The sequence below is a fragment of the Orcinus orca genome, chromosome 5 (assembly GCF_937001465.1).
Source record: "Orcinus orca chromosome 5, mOrcOrc1.1, whole genome shotgun sequence".
NCBI classification, from domain to species: Eukaryota; Metazoa; Chordata; class Mammalia; order Artiodactyla; family Delphinidae; genus Orcinus; species Orcinus orca.
In genome coordinates, this window is record NC_064563.1 from 30167732 (window position 1) to 30181491 (window position 13760).

The following is a 13760-nucleotide window of genomic DNA, read 5'->3' on the forward strand; positions in this document are numbered from 1 at the left end:
TTGTCACAGCTTACCATTCCCCCTCCCCATATCCTCAAGTCCATGCTCTAGTAGGTCTGTGTCTTTATTCCTGTCTTACCCCGAGGTTCTTAATGACATTTTTTTTCTTAGATTCCATATATATGTGTTAGCATACGGTATTTGTCTTTCTCTTTCTGACTTACTTCACGCTGTATGACAGACTCTAGTGCAGAGTACTTTGTATGGGGAGTTCCACTTTGGTAGGGAATTTCAGACCAGATGGGTCTTTAAGCAGCTTTCAACATAAAACATTCCTTAGTTCTATGATCTATAATTCTAGGTGGACTGGCCTTATTTCTCCAACTGGATTATAAGCTATTTAAGGATGGGGAGTGTCAATTTTGCTTAAAAAAAAAAAAATGTCCGTCATCTCTTAGCACAAAGGTACATAACTTGCCAAATAAATTCTGTGACTTGAACGAAGGGACATCTCTTTTTTCACAGGTGACATAGTGCAGATTCAGTGCCCAGAGTTGTTAAGGTCACATACTGTTGTTCTAACCTTTCCTATCACAAAGAAATGTAATACAATTTTACTGGTAAAGAAGGCTTAGTCAGCACATTTTGCTTTGGGTTTAGTAAAACAATAATTTATTTGGTCAAAGTTAGTGGGCCAAGAACGGCTGGCCAGTGCACCGTTGTGATCTCGATTTACACAATGCCAGCAACAGAACTGTAGGTCTGGAGCCTGGGACTTTTCCCTGGGCACCCACTTGGGTCTCTAATTATCATCAATCCTTCTGGCATCAAAGTAAAGAGTCATAACTCTTTTTTTTTTTTTTTTTTTGCGGTACGCGGGCCTCTCACTGTTGTGGCCTCTCCCGCTGCGGAGCACAGGGTCCGGACGCGCAGGCTCAGCAGCCATGGCTCACGGGCCCAGCCGCTCTGCGGCATGTGGGATCCTCCCGGACCGGGGCACGAACCCATGTTCCCTGCATCGGCAGGCGGACTCTCAACCACTGCGCCACCAGGGAAGCCCATAACTCTTTTTTTTAAAGTCACAACTCTTATAGTCAATGTGTACTAAATAAACGACTGTGCTAACGTACGAATACATGCCCAAATGAATAGATGGATCAATTATTGGGTAAATAAGTGCATAAATGCATGCATTAATTAATGAATGAAACACTTTCTCATGGGGCAAACAGACATACTATGTATGGGTCATGGACACTGACAGACCTAGAAAGTAGAGATAGGAACTATGGAGTGACAGGCACTCGGAGCAAGTCCCCACGACTGTCCACAACCTGTACCTGTTTGACCGGAATGGAGTGTGTCTGCATTACTGCGAGTGGCACCGCAAGAAGCAAGCAGAGATCCCCAAGTAGGAGGAGTACAAGCTGATGTACGGGATGCTCTTCTCTATCCTTTCCTTTGTCAGCAAAATGTCCCCACTAGACATTAAGGACGGCTTCCTGGCCTTCCAAACTAGACGTTACAAACTCCATTAGTACGAGATGCCCGCTGGGATCAGCGCTGTCATGAATACTGACTTGGCCATGGGACCTATCCGAGATGTGCTGCACCACATCCACGGTGAGCTGTACGTGGAGCTGGTGGTGAAGAATCCCCTGTGCTCGCTGGGCCAAACTGTACAGAATGAGCTCTTCCGCTCCCGACTGGACTCCTGTGGCCACTCTCCGCCCTTCTTCTCCACCCGGGCTGGCTGAAGGAAGCACTCTACCTCACCCCTCAGAAGAATCCCTGTCTGGGGCCCTTCCTAACCTGTTTCACCCGAGGGCCCCCTACTACAAGTGCCACCGCCCCAGCACCCCCAGCCCAGTCAAGCCCCTTGGTAGCCCTCCCAGGGCAACAGCCTACAGCCGTCCCTGGTGCCCTCCCCGGCACAGAAAGAAAGCCTACCAGAGTCCCCACACCTCCAAACCAGGCCCTCTCCAGTTTTACCCCCTACCTGATGCTTCGCGAAGTACAGAATAAACTTCTTATCACTAAAAAAAAAAAAAAGAAGAAGAAGAAGAAAGAAGGCAGAGATAGACACAAGCACATTGAGCCCAAGACTGGAGCCCTTCCTGTGAGGACCACAAGTGGCCCCATCTCCTGGTCAGTGCCTGAGTGTACCCAGCCAAGCCGAGTACATAGCACAGGGTCAGAGCCATACATGCCCAGATGGGCACCCACCAAGGAACCTTTCATCCCTCCTAAGGGCCAAGATTAGGCTGCTACTTCAAAAAATACCTACCTAAGCCCTCTGATTAAAAATATTTGGTTTCCTCTGTATTTGGCTGTTTATGATTCCAGATATTGTATCCCCAGTTTTTCTCACAACAGGAAACATGTATATGTCAAAGTGTGGTCATATCAAAAAAAAATTTTTTTTGCCACTTAACCTCTCTCTCCCTCTCTCTCTCTCTCTCTCTCTCTCTCTCTCTCTCTCCCTGTCTCACACACACACACACACACACACACACACACACACACACACACCAGAGCAACAGAAAATGGCAACTACAGCTCAAAAGTTTACAAAGTCCAAAAGGTGGTCAAGATAAATGACTATATAACATTCTACCTTGATGAAAGGTATCCAGACTCACCTATTAAACTGGCAAAGGTTTTTTTTTAATAAGAAGCTCAGTGTTACTATGGTCAAAGCAGCTCATTTGGCAAACTCCTGCTGGTGGTGATATAAACTGGGAAAAGTTTTGGGAGAGCATTGGGCCATCCATCTTGAAAGCTTTAACAATATTCCTACCCTATGTCTTAGTGATCTCACTTCTCACAACAGGGATGTGATGCAAGAGAAATAATTCTTTATTCTTAGAACATAATCCCAAAGCATTTTTTTAAAGACTTAAAATAGCAAACCCCAGCCCTCCACCCCCATCCGCCAGGCTCTAATCTCCTTTCCCTGCTTCTCTTCATAGTATATATTATATATTCATTTGTTTGTCTGTGTTTCCTCCCCACCCCTCCCAAAGAATCAAAGCAAACTGTGTCCCTAGCGCCCTTGAATAACTCCTTACACATAGTAGGTACTCATAAATATCTGTTTAATGAATTATTTATAATAGTGAAAATTAAAACAAATGTAAAAATAGAGTTAATAATGATTAAGTAGGGCTTCCCTGGTGGCGCAGTGGTTGAGAGTCTGCCTGCTGAGGCAGTGGACATGGGTTCGTGCCCCGGTCCGGGAAGATCCCACATGCCGCAGAGCAGCTGGGCCCGTGAGCCATGGCCGCTGAGCCTGCGCTTCCGGAGCCTGTGCTCCGCAACGGGAGAGGCCACAACAGTAAGAGGCCCGTGTACCGCAAAATAAATAAATAAATAAATAAATAAATAAATAAATAATGATTAAGTACATTTTGGCAATCCTTTGATTGGCTATTGTGTAGTCATTACAAATGTAATTATAAGCACTATATCAACTTGGAAAATAAATATACTGTTAAGTGAGAAATCAAAATGCAAAACAAGGGACTTCCCTGATGGTACAGTGGTTAAGACTCTGCAATCCCAATGCAAGAGGCCCGGGTTTGATTCCTGGTCAGGGAACTAGATCCCACATGCCGCAACTAAAAGATCCCGCGTGCTGCAACTAAGACCTGGCACAGCCAAATAAATAAATAAATTTTTTAAAAATGCAAAATAGTATGTAGGTGTGGCTGATTGTTACAGTAATGACCCCAATGAACCATGCCTACCTGTATCTGTATTTTCTTTAAGTCCCCTCTCACACTGACTCTGGGCTTCGCCATGTGACTTGTGGATGATGGGACGTGAGCAAAGATGATTCTGGCAGCAGCTTGAAAGATGTTTGCACAGTGGGTCTTGACCTCTCTCCCTTGTGCTTTTGGAACCCAGCTGCCCAGGTAGCATGCTGGAAATATACCACCCAGCCCGTAGCCAGCGCCAGACACTGAATGTCTCATTCATAGAAAGAGGCCATATTATACAGCATCCAGCTCTAGTTGAGCCAACAGAAGACTGCAGTGGCATGAATGACCCTAGTTGATAATAGCAGAAGAAAAGCCCAGCTAAGCTCTGCTCAAATTGATGACTCACAGAATTGTGAGCAAGTGAAAGGGTTGTAGTAATAAGCAGCAAGTTTTGGGGTGGTTTGATATAATATCTGCTTTGTTGAAATAGGTGTGCCTATGGAGGAAAAATGTACAGTGCAGAAAGAACTCACAGCAATCCTGTGATGAAAGAAACTCAGGTGAGGAGACCTCTTGACTAGGCATGACTTACCAGGCATGACTCTGTCAGCACAGGGACCAATATATTCTAGAGGAAAAACAAGCACAGAAATGAGTACAGAGGTTCTGTTTAGAGTGATGAAAAAGTTTTGGAGATAGATAGTGGTGACGGTTGTACAGCATTGTTAATGTAATTAATGTCATTGAATTGTACAATTTAAAAATGGTTAGTTAAGGGATTTCCCTGGTGGTCCGTGGTAAAGAATCCGCCTTCCAATGCAGGGGACTGCAGTTCGATCCCTCGTCAGGGAACCAAGATCCTACATGCCTCGGGGCAACTAAGCCCGTGTGCACCACAACTACTGAACTCACACGCCTCAAATAGAGAGCCCGCATGCCACAAACTACAGAGCCCACCACCCTGGGGCCCGTGTGCCACAACTAGAGAGAAGCCAGAGTGCAGCACTAGAGAGAAGCCCGAGTGCTGCAACGAAGAGACCACGCACCGTAACAAAAGATCCCACATGCCTCAACGAAGATCCTGTGTGCTGCAGCTAAGACCCGATGCAGCCAAAAAAATTAAGGAAAATAAATAAACAAAATAAATAAATATATATTTTAAATGGTTAGTTAAAATGGCACATTTAGTGGAATTCCCTGGCTGTCCAGTGGTTAGGATTCTGAGCTTCCACTGCAGGGGGCACGGGTTCGATCCCTGGTGGGAGAACTAAGATCCCACAAACCGCAAGGCATGGACAAAAAAAAAAAAATCCACAAAGAAACAAAACAACCGCCTGCCCCAAAACCATATAAGCAAAGTCACCTATCACACACTTCCTCCAAAGATGGCAATCTTTCCCTAACACGCAATACAATTGGTTCCTCAGCCACTGTGAACAGCTCTTACAGTGGGCCAATATCCGCCCAGGATAACTTTCTATCTTTCCCTGCAGACCTCGGCTGAGTGATGCAAGCTGGTCCTGCCATCCTTTCAACAGCTCTGAATGTCCGGATGGGGTGGTGGAACTTACCTTCCTCAAAGGAGCCAGATGCCAGCTGGCCGATCCCCACACCCACCGTTCCTCACTCTCTCCCGTGAGGCACACACTGCACTTACAGCCATGCCCATGACCAAGAATGTTCTTTAGTTTCAGAGCGTGCTTGCTTGCCTCCTGCAGCGAGCAAGATGTGACAGTCACCACATCACCTGTTACTCACCACTCTGCCCTCTGCACTATGCCAACCCTGGCTTTAGACAGCTCTGTGAAACCGACGGGCGGCATTCCTGGCTGAAACCCCCTGCAGAGGAAGCGAAGGGGGATTAAAAGGGCACCTCACTCTCACCCTCCCCGAGAAGGAGCTCTTTCGCAGGGTCCAGGGCCCCTCTAGTTTCCCTCATCTGGCTGAGGTTCCTCACTGGATAGTCAGCGAGCCCTCTCACAGGAAAGGTGTTTGCCCAGTGCCTTCCCAGGGGCTTTTGCCCTGAATCTGGTGGCACTGACTCATCCTTCCCTTGCGACACCGATACTCAATACTAGGCCACGGCAGCCGCCGTGAAATACCGGCCTGGCTTGTAGTTTTCTCTCTTCCTCTCCCGATCCTGCCTCGGCTCAGACCTGGCTGCCTACCTCAGCTTTTCCCAGTGCCTGTGCAATTCAGCGCTGAGGTTTTTTACTTTTTTGCTTCCCTGCACTAGTGAATATTTGTTACTAATTTCCCCACGCTTCATCTTTGTGGGCTGTCTTTAGCCCTTCTTTCTGGGAGCTACTTTACCTCTGCTCCAGGGTCCTGGTAATTACCCTTCTAACTCAATTAGATGACCTTATTCTTTCCCACTTCCTCTTTCCTTCCATTGTTATGCAGAGGGCGGGGAGGTGGCTGAACGTGCGCGGAGAATTGGATTAGGTAACAGGGTAACTCAGCAGGTCTCTTGGGGGTTCTGCCTCTGCCCCTGCTTCCAACGAGCCCCAACACCCGCTCCACGCTGTCTTCCCACCTGCAAAACCAGGAACAAAGGAGCCAGGAGTGTGGGAGAAATGAATAAGCCGGCCTCAGCTGAGGCACTGGAGAGGAGGAAAACGTTTCCCTCTTAGGGCTCCTGGCTGGGTATGAAAATTAAACTGACAAAGACAGATTAACAAGAGAACTGCATACAACTTTTATTAAATTTTTATTAAATTCTTCACAAGAGAATGAAGACCTGAAGAAGTGACCAGAGCAGGAAGATTTTATATCTCTTAGACAAATAATACATGTGTGAAGAATTAACAACACAAAGGGGTTTGGGCTAGGAGTAGTAAATGGTGAAGAAGTAACTAGGAAGATAAGGGTTTGTTTAACGTAGTTTGTTTATACAGCCTCGGTCCCAAATTCCCTGTCCTTGTGACAAGAAAGTCCTCCTTCCTCCTAGTACAGGGAGGGTACTTTTCACATGGGAGTTTTATGACCTGTTTCAGGGAAGAAGGGCACAGAGTGACCCTCCTACTCCTGCCACTTTTTTTTTTTTTTTTGCGGTACGCGGGCCTGTCACTGCTGCGGCCTCTCCCGTTGAGGAGCACAGGCTCCGGACGCGCAGGCTCAGCGGCCATGGCTCACGGGCCCAGCCGCTCCGCGGCATGTGGGATCTTCCCGGACCGGGACACGAAGCCGTGTCCCCTGCATCGGCAGGCGGACTCTCAACCGCTGCGCCACCAGGGAATCCTTCCTGCCACTTTTTTAAATTACTTCAGCTTAAAATATTTAATATGCCAAGGTGCCATATTTTGGAGTTGCGTGTCCTGAACCCTGTCAGCATCTTATTACGATTTCCTCAGATGAACGGGAGATAGTGACATTACAAAATAAACGCCAAGAGACTATATACAGGAAGAAAACAGTAGTGTTGGGAAGAAAAAGTAATTTGGTTCAGGGAAATCGATGCAGAGAAAATTTATATAAAATCTCCGTCTTGGACTACATTCTCAAGTGATTCTTCTTATCCTTCTGGGGGGACACACACCCCTTTGAGATGAACGATACAGAATCATATCCCCAGGAAAATACATGTAAACACAGAAACCAAACATTAGGGGCTCACTACCTCCTTGAATCCTGGCGGCACAGGGTAAGTGGGTAATTTCCTTCTTTGTAACCCCATCTAGAAGCTCAGTGTGGTTTGTAGAAAGCATTCATTTGTTCATTCATTCAACAAGTAATTCTTTGAGAAACTTCCAAGTGTCAGGCCCCACGCTGGGCCACATTGTGAGGCAGAAAGAGGTGAATCGGACACAGTGCCTGCTCCCGGGACGCTCACGGTCTGGTGGGGAGACCTACAGAGAGCACACAATGAGAGTAACAGTGATGGAAGAGGCACCCGAGCGAACGGTGGGAGCCTGGAGGGAGGGGGCAGAACTGCTTCCCACCCTTCCCCCTTCGCCCTTCGCCCTTCCCCCTTCCCCCAGCAGTCAGTGCTGCACCTCTGACTACAAACCAAAGTGGTTTGAGAAAGCCCAAGTATGCCCTGAGGGGCTAGCTGAGCGGTCCGGGTCTGAGCTCTCACGCCCCACCCACGCCCCAGCCAGCGTTCACACCTCCACTGGGATGGACCCGTTTTCCTCTCTCCCCACAGGCTCCCTGGGTGCTGTCCATTCACAGCCAGCCCACCCCCGGCTACCCCATCTGGGGCTGTTCTCAGCTCCCCAGGCCAGCTTTTAAATAAGTAGCCAACCCCCCATTGCACTTCCTCCTTTCGTTGCTTAAACCCTATTCATTTAACTAGTTAAGCTGCATGGAAACAAGGAAAAACAAAAATAACTAACTTTAAGGAAGTTACAGATTTGCAAGGAACCTGGGGAGTCTTGGTATGAGCTGGTGTTTATTCACTTGATGGAAGGCTGGGCTGGGCTGGGCTAGGCTGGACCTGGCCCTGCTTCCTCTCACCTCTTCTCCCTTCTTAGAGTACCAGGAAAAAGCCACTTGATACAAGTTTGTGTGTCAACCATTCTGCCTGTCTGGGTTGGATGCTAAACTACTCCACTTATTCCAGCTGCTTCCCTATCACACCTTTGGCTACTGGAGCCCCAGAGCACCCATTGGAAGGCTCTGGCTGCCCCTCTTCCCTTCCTGGTTTCAGCTCTTGACTCCTGAGGGAGAAAGTCCTTTTCCTCCTTGGTTTTGTTTTGGTTTTTTAAAATATATTTATTTATCTATTTTAGGCTGTGTTGGGTCTTCGTTGCTGCGTGCGGTCTTTCTCTAGCTGTGGCGAACGGGGGCTTCTCTTCGTTGTGGTGCACGGGCTTCTCATTGCGGTGGCTTCTCTTGTTGCGGAGCACGGGCTCTAGAGTGCGGGCTCAGTAGTTCTGGCACACGGGCTTAGTTGCTCCGTGGCTGTGGGCATGTGGGATCTTCCCGGACCAGGGCTCGAGCCCGCGTCCCCTGCATCGGCAGGTGGATTCTTAAGCACTGCGCCACCAGGGAAGCCCTCTGGTTTTGCTGCTGTTGTCGTTCGTTTTTCGTTTCTTTTCTGAATGTTAAGGGCCCCTCTGCTGTAAACTCCTTGAAGGCAGGGACTGTTTTCATCTCTGCTCTCCTAGCTTCTACCACAGGGTCTAAGACATTCCAGCTGCTCTGTGACTGTTTAACTCAGCATGTGTTAATTTATCCATTTTATTCATTTGTCTTGACAGTTCAGTCCCTTATATCTAATCCATGACCAAGTACTAGCAGCTCTACCAAAACTGTTCGTAAATTTGCTTCTCTTGATCTCTATTACTGGTACCACACCTTCGTCTAAGCCACTGTAGCTAGATATTTTTGTAGCTGGGAATATATCATAGCTTCCCAGCTTTCTCTAAAAACTCCGTAACATTTCTTCACTCAGCTGATACAGTAATGATAGAGAGAGAGAGATGGAGTTTGAGAGAGAGAGAGAGAGAGAGAGAGAGAGAAGGAAGGAAGGAAGGAAGGAAGGAAGGAAGAGAGGGAGGGAGGGAGGGGAGAAAATGACCAACCTCATAAATCTGGAACTCTTGAAACCTGGCATATTCCAGGCAAATTTCCCATTCGTGGAAGTATTGTGTCTGTGACCCCACAAACATTTCTGTTCTTCTTTTAAAAAAGAAATTAATTGGCTTTCTACCCTTCCTTTCACACTTGCAGTCAGTTGCAAATAGCGGAGAACCAACTAAAACCAGCAATAGGAAAGAATGGAGTTAATAGCTCAAACAATTTGAAGTGTTGCTGGTCTGCTGGCTTGAGGCCAGTCTGGACCCAGAGTTTCACTTGATGTTCTTTCTCCCTCTAATGCTCCTGCTCTTAGCACTCTCTTCTTCTGTATGTCGGTTTCATCTTTTTAACCCACTCTCTTCACACAATGACATAGAGGTCTGGCTTTACTTGATCTTACAGAGAAAAAGAGACCCTTTCCACATGCCAGTTATAAAGGTGACCTCGATTGGTCCAGTTAGAGTCACCTGCTCAGACTTCCCTGGTGGCACAGTGGTTAAGAATCTGCCTGCCAATGCAGGGGACACGGGTTCGAGCCCTGGTCCGGGAAGATCCCACATGCCGCAGAGCAACTAAGCCCGTGTGCCACAACTACTGAGCCCATGTGCTGCAACTACTGAAGCCCACGTGCCTAGACCCCATGCTCTGCAACAAGAGAAGCCACTGCAATAAGCCCACACACCGCAACGAAGAGTAGCCCCCACTCGCTGCAACTAGAGAAAGCCCGCACGCAGCAACGAAGACCCAATGCAGCCATAAATAAATAACTTATTAAAAAATTAAAAATAGGGCTTCCCTGGTGGCGCAGTGGTTGAGAGTCCGCCTGCCGATGCAGGGGACACGGGTTCATGCCCCGGTCCGGGAGGATCCCACATGCCGTGGAGCGGCTGGGCCTGTGAGCCATGGCCGCTGAGCCTGTGCGTCCGGAGCCTGTGCTCCGCAACAGGAGAGGCCACAACAGTGAGAGGCCCGCGTATCGGGAAAAAAAAAAAAAAAAAAATTAAAAGTAAAATAAAGTCACCTGCTCCTCCCTGAACTAATCACATTCATCACTGTTGTCAGGAAGGTTCAGAGCTCTTATTGGCTGGGCCCCAATTCATGCGTGTGGGATAAGCGCAAAGCTCCCACAAAGCAGTCCTACCAGGCCCATGTAGAATAATCGGTCAGGGCTTCCAAAGGAAAAGTTGGGACACAAAAAACACAGGTCCAGGCCCCTTTTTGCAGAGTGGGTATGGGGAGGGATTTTACATGTGCCCAACTCTTTCTTGCCTCTCTTCATTGACATGAGTGCTCTTTCCTCTGCCTGGAATGCTCTTTCCACTCACATTCTATGTACCTTTTTTTTTTTTTAAAAGAGATTTATTTATTTATTTGTTTGTTTGTTTCTTGGAGGCGTTGGGTCTTCGTCGCTGCACGCGGACTATCTCTAGTTGCAGTGAGCGGGGGCTACTCTTCGTTGCGGTGTGCGGGCTTCTCGTTGTGGTGGCTTCTCTTGTTGCGGAGCACGGGCTCTAGGCGTGCGGGCTCAGTAGTTGTGGCACGCGGGCTCAGTAGTTGTGGCACGCGGGCTCAGTAGTTGTGGCTCACGGGCTCTAGAGCGCAGGCTCAGTAGTTGTGGTGCACAGACTTAGTTGCTCCGCGACATGTGGGATCTTCCTGGACCAGAGCTCGAGCCCGTGTCCCCTGCATTGGCAGGCATATTCTTAACCACTGCACCACCAGGGAAGCCCCTATGTACCTAACTTCTACATGGACTTTGGTCTCAGCTTAAATGTCACTCCAAAAGATGCCGCCCCTGACCCCATACATTGTCACCTATATCTGACTGACATTCTCATAGCAATTTTTTAAAAAAATTATTATTAAAGGTCCTTTTTATCTGTAAGACTCTGACTCTGAGTATTGAACACCCACATCATGGAAGGCACTATACCTGATGTTGGCTTTTTTTTTTTTAATTTATTATTTATTTATTTTATTTATTTTTGGCTGCATTGGGTCTTAGTTGCAGCACGCGGGATCTTCGTTGAGGCACGCGGGATCGTTTTTTGTTGCAGTGCACAGGCTCTTCTCTGTGGCGCGCAGGCCTCTCTCTAGTTATGGAGTGCGGGTTTTCTCTTCTCTAGTTGTGGCGCGCAGGCTCCAGGGCACATGGGCTCTGTAAGTGTGGTGCGTGGGCTTAGTTGCCCCACGGCATGTAGGATCTTAGTTCCCTGGCCAAGCATCGAACCCGCGTCGCCTGCATTGGAAGGCAGATTCTTTACCACTGGACCACCAGGGAAGTCCCTAAAAGATTATTTTTAATTTAATTTCATTTTGGTTGAAAGTCTGTCTCCCTCAGTAAGCTCCACCAGGGCAAGGACTCCCTCAGCTTTGCCTCTTAGTTTTGCTCATGATTGCATTCCTAGCTCCTGGTTCAGATGCACATGGTAGGTATTCACTCCTTCATTTATTCAGAAATAAATAAATAAATAAAAGGGGGTGTGTGATACGTGCTAAAGATTCAGGTAAATAAGATATATGTATCCCTGACTCAAGGAGTAGCAACTTCTATATCTCCATTAGACCAGTGTTTTTCTTTTTTTTTTTTTTAATTTATTTATTTTTTTATGGCCAGTTCTTATTAGTTATCTATTTTATACATATTAGTGTATATATGTCAATCCCAATCTCCCAGTTCATCCCACCCCAGCCCCCCGCCACTTTCCCCCCTTGGTGTCCATATGTTTGTTCTCTACATCTGTGTCTCTATTTCTGCCCTGCAAACCGGTTCATCTGTACTATTTTTCTAGGTTCCACATATATGTGTTAATATACGATATTTGTTTTTCTTTTTCTGACTTACTTCACTCTGTATGACAGTCTCTAATACATCCACGTCTCTACAAATGACCCAATTTCATTCTTTTTTATGGCTAATATTCCATTGTATATATGTGCCACATCTTCTTTATGCATTCGTCTGTCGATGGGCATTTAGGTTGCTTCCATGACCTGGCTATTGTAAATAGTGCCGCAATGAACATTGGGGTGCATGTGTCTTTTTGAATTATGGTTTTTCTCTGGGTATGTGCCAGTAGTGGGATTGCTGGGTCATATGGTAATTCTATTTTTAGTTTTTTAAGGAAACTCCATACTGTTCTCCATAGTGGCTGTATCAGTTTACATTCCCACCAACAGTACAAGAGGGGTCCCCTTTCTCCACACCCTCTCCAGCATTTGTTGTTTGTAGATTTTCTGATGATGCCCACTCTAACTTAGACCAGTGTTTTTCAAATTGCAAGACTAAATGGATGGTGAAATTAACTTGGTGGATTGCAACTACAATTTTTAAAACATATTTAAAACAATTTTTAAACAGTATAGCATAGAAAATAGAAATGACCTAGAAAACATCAGAGTGCATCACACATGATAAGGGTGTTATTCCATCACAGTTTTATTTCAGCATATAATATAAATACACACACACATACACACACCTCCTTATGTATTACTTACTGGGTTGCAGTAAATTGCTTCTTTTACTAGAGGGTGGGTCAGAAAGTTTTGGGAGACTTGCATGAAGCTGCTTGGACTGAAGTGTGATAAGATAGTATCTTTCCTGTTCAGATCAATCCAGAGCTCCAGATGTTGTCATGTCATCACTGGAAAATAACACATGGGAAGCTCATTCTCATTCAAAAACCCAGAGTGGAAGTAGAGACACAATTTCAAGATGCTCTTGTAGGGTGAACTCTGGGTTTCTGTGCTTTGGTTGGCTTGTGTTACATCCTCAAGGCCATTTAATCATATGTACAGTTAAGTGTGTTTTCTCTATTCTTTCTTTTTCAAATAACAGATGACTTGGGCTTCCCTGGTGGTGCAGCAGTTGAGAGTCCGCCTGCCAATGCAAGGGACATGGGTTCGTGCCCCAGTCCGGGAAGATCCCACATGTCGCAGAGCGGCTGGGCCCATGAGCCATGGCCGCTGAGCCTGCGCATCCAGAGCCTGTGCTCCGCAATGGGACAGGCCACAACAGTGAGAGGCCTGCGTACCGCAAAAAAACACACAAAAAAACAGTTGACTTAATGGTTTTCAAAGTTGAATACAAAATTAAAACAACCTTTTTCTTGCTGCCACATATGGTTGGGCCATAAACTGCATATTCCTAGAAATCACTGAATTAATTAAGATCCTGGAGGAATAGAACTCAGGGAGACTGGGGTGGTGTGAGTGTGGTGTGGAAGGAACTGGGGCTATTGTCCTGAACAGATTGGGCTTGAATTCCTATTTCAGGACTTGCTATGTAGATTTGGGTGAAGGGATCTAATATGCATTTGCTAAAGACTCATTCAGAGCTAGGCCCTGTGTCAACTGTGGGAAGTATAGAAATAAACACTCTACCATCCACTGTCTCCAAGGAATATACAATCTGGTAGGAGATACAAGTACAACTGAGCCTCAGTGTTCTCATCTGGAAAATGCATATAATAGACCTTCATTCGGTCTATTAGGAACGTGAAATGAACAAATTCAGATACTTAGCTTGGTGTTAATAGACAGTAGAGAGGCACGTGATAAATGTTTTCTATTCAGCTTTATAAAATGAAA

At 46.5% G+C, this 13760-nt stretch overlaps 1 pseudogene; it reads left to right on the forward strand.

The window, feature by feature from the left end:
• Window positions 1–679: 679 nt before the first annotated feature.
• Window positions 680–1731, forward strand: LOC125964511 (trafficking protein particle complex subunit 1-like; annotated as a pseudogene).
• Window positions 1732–13760: the final 12029 nt, after the last annotated feature.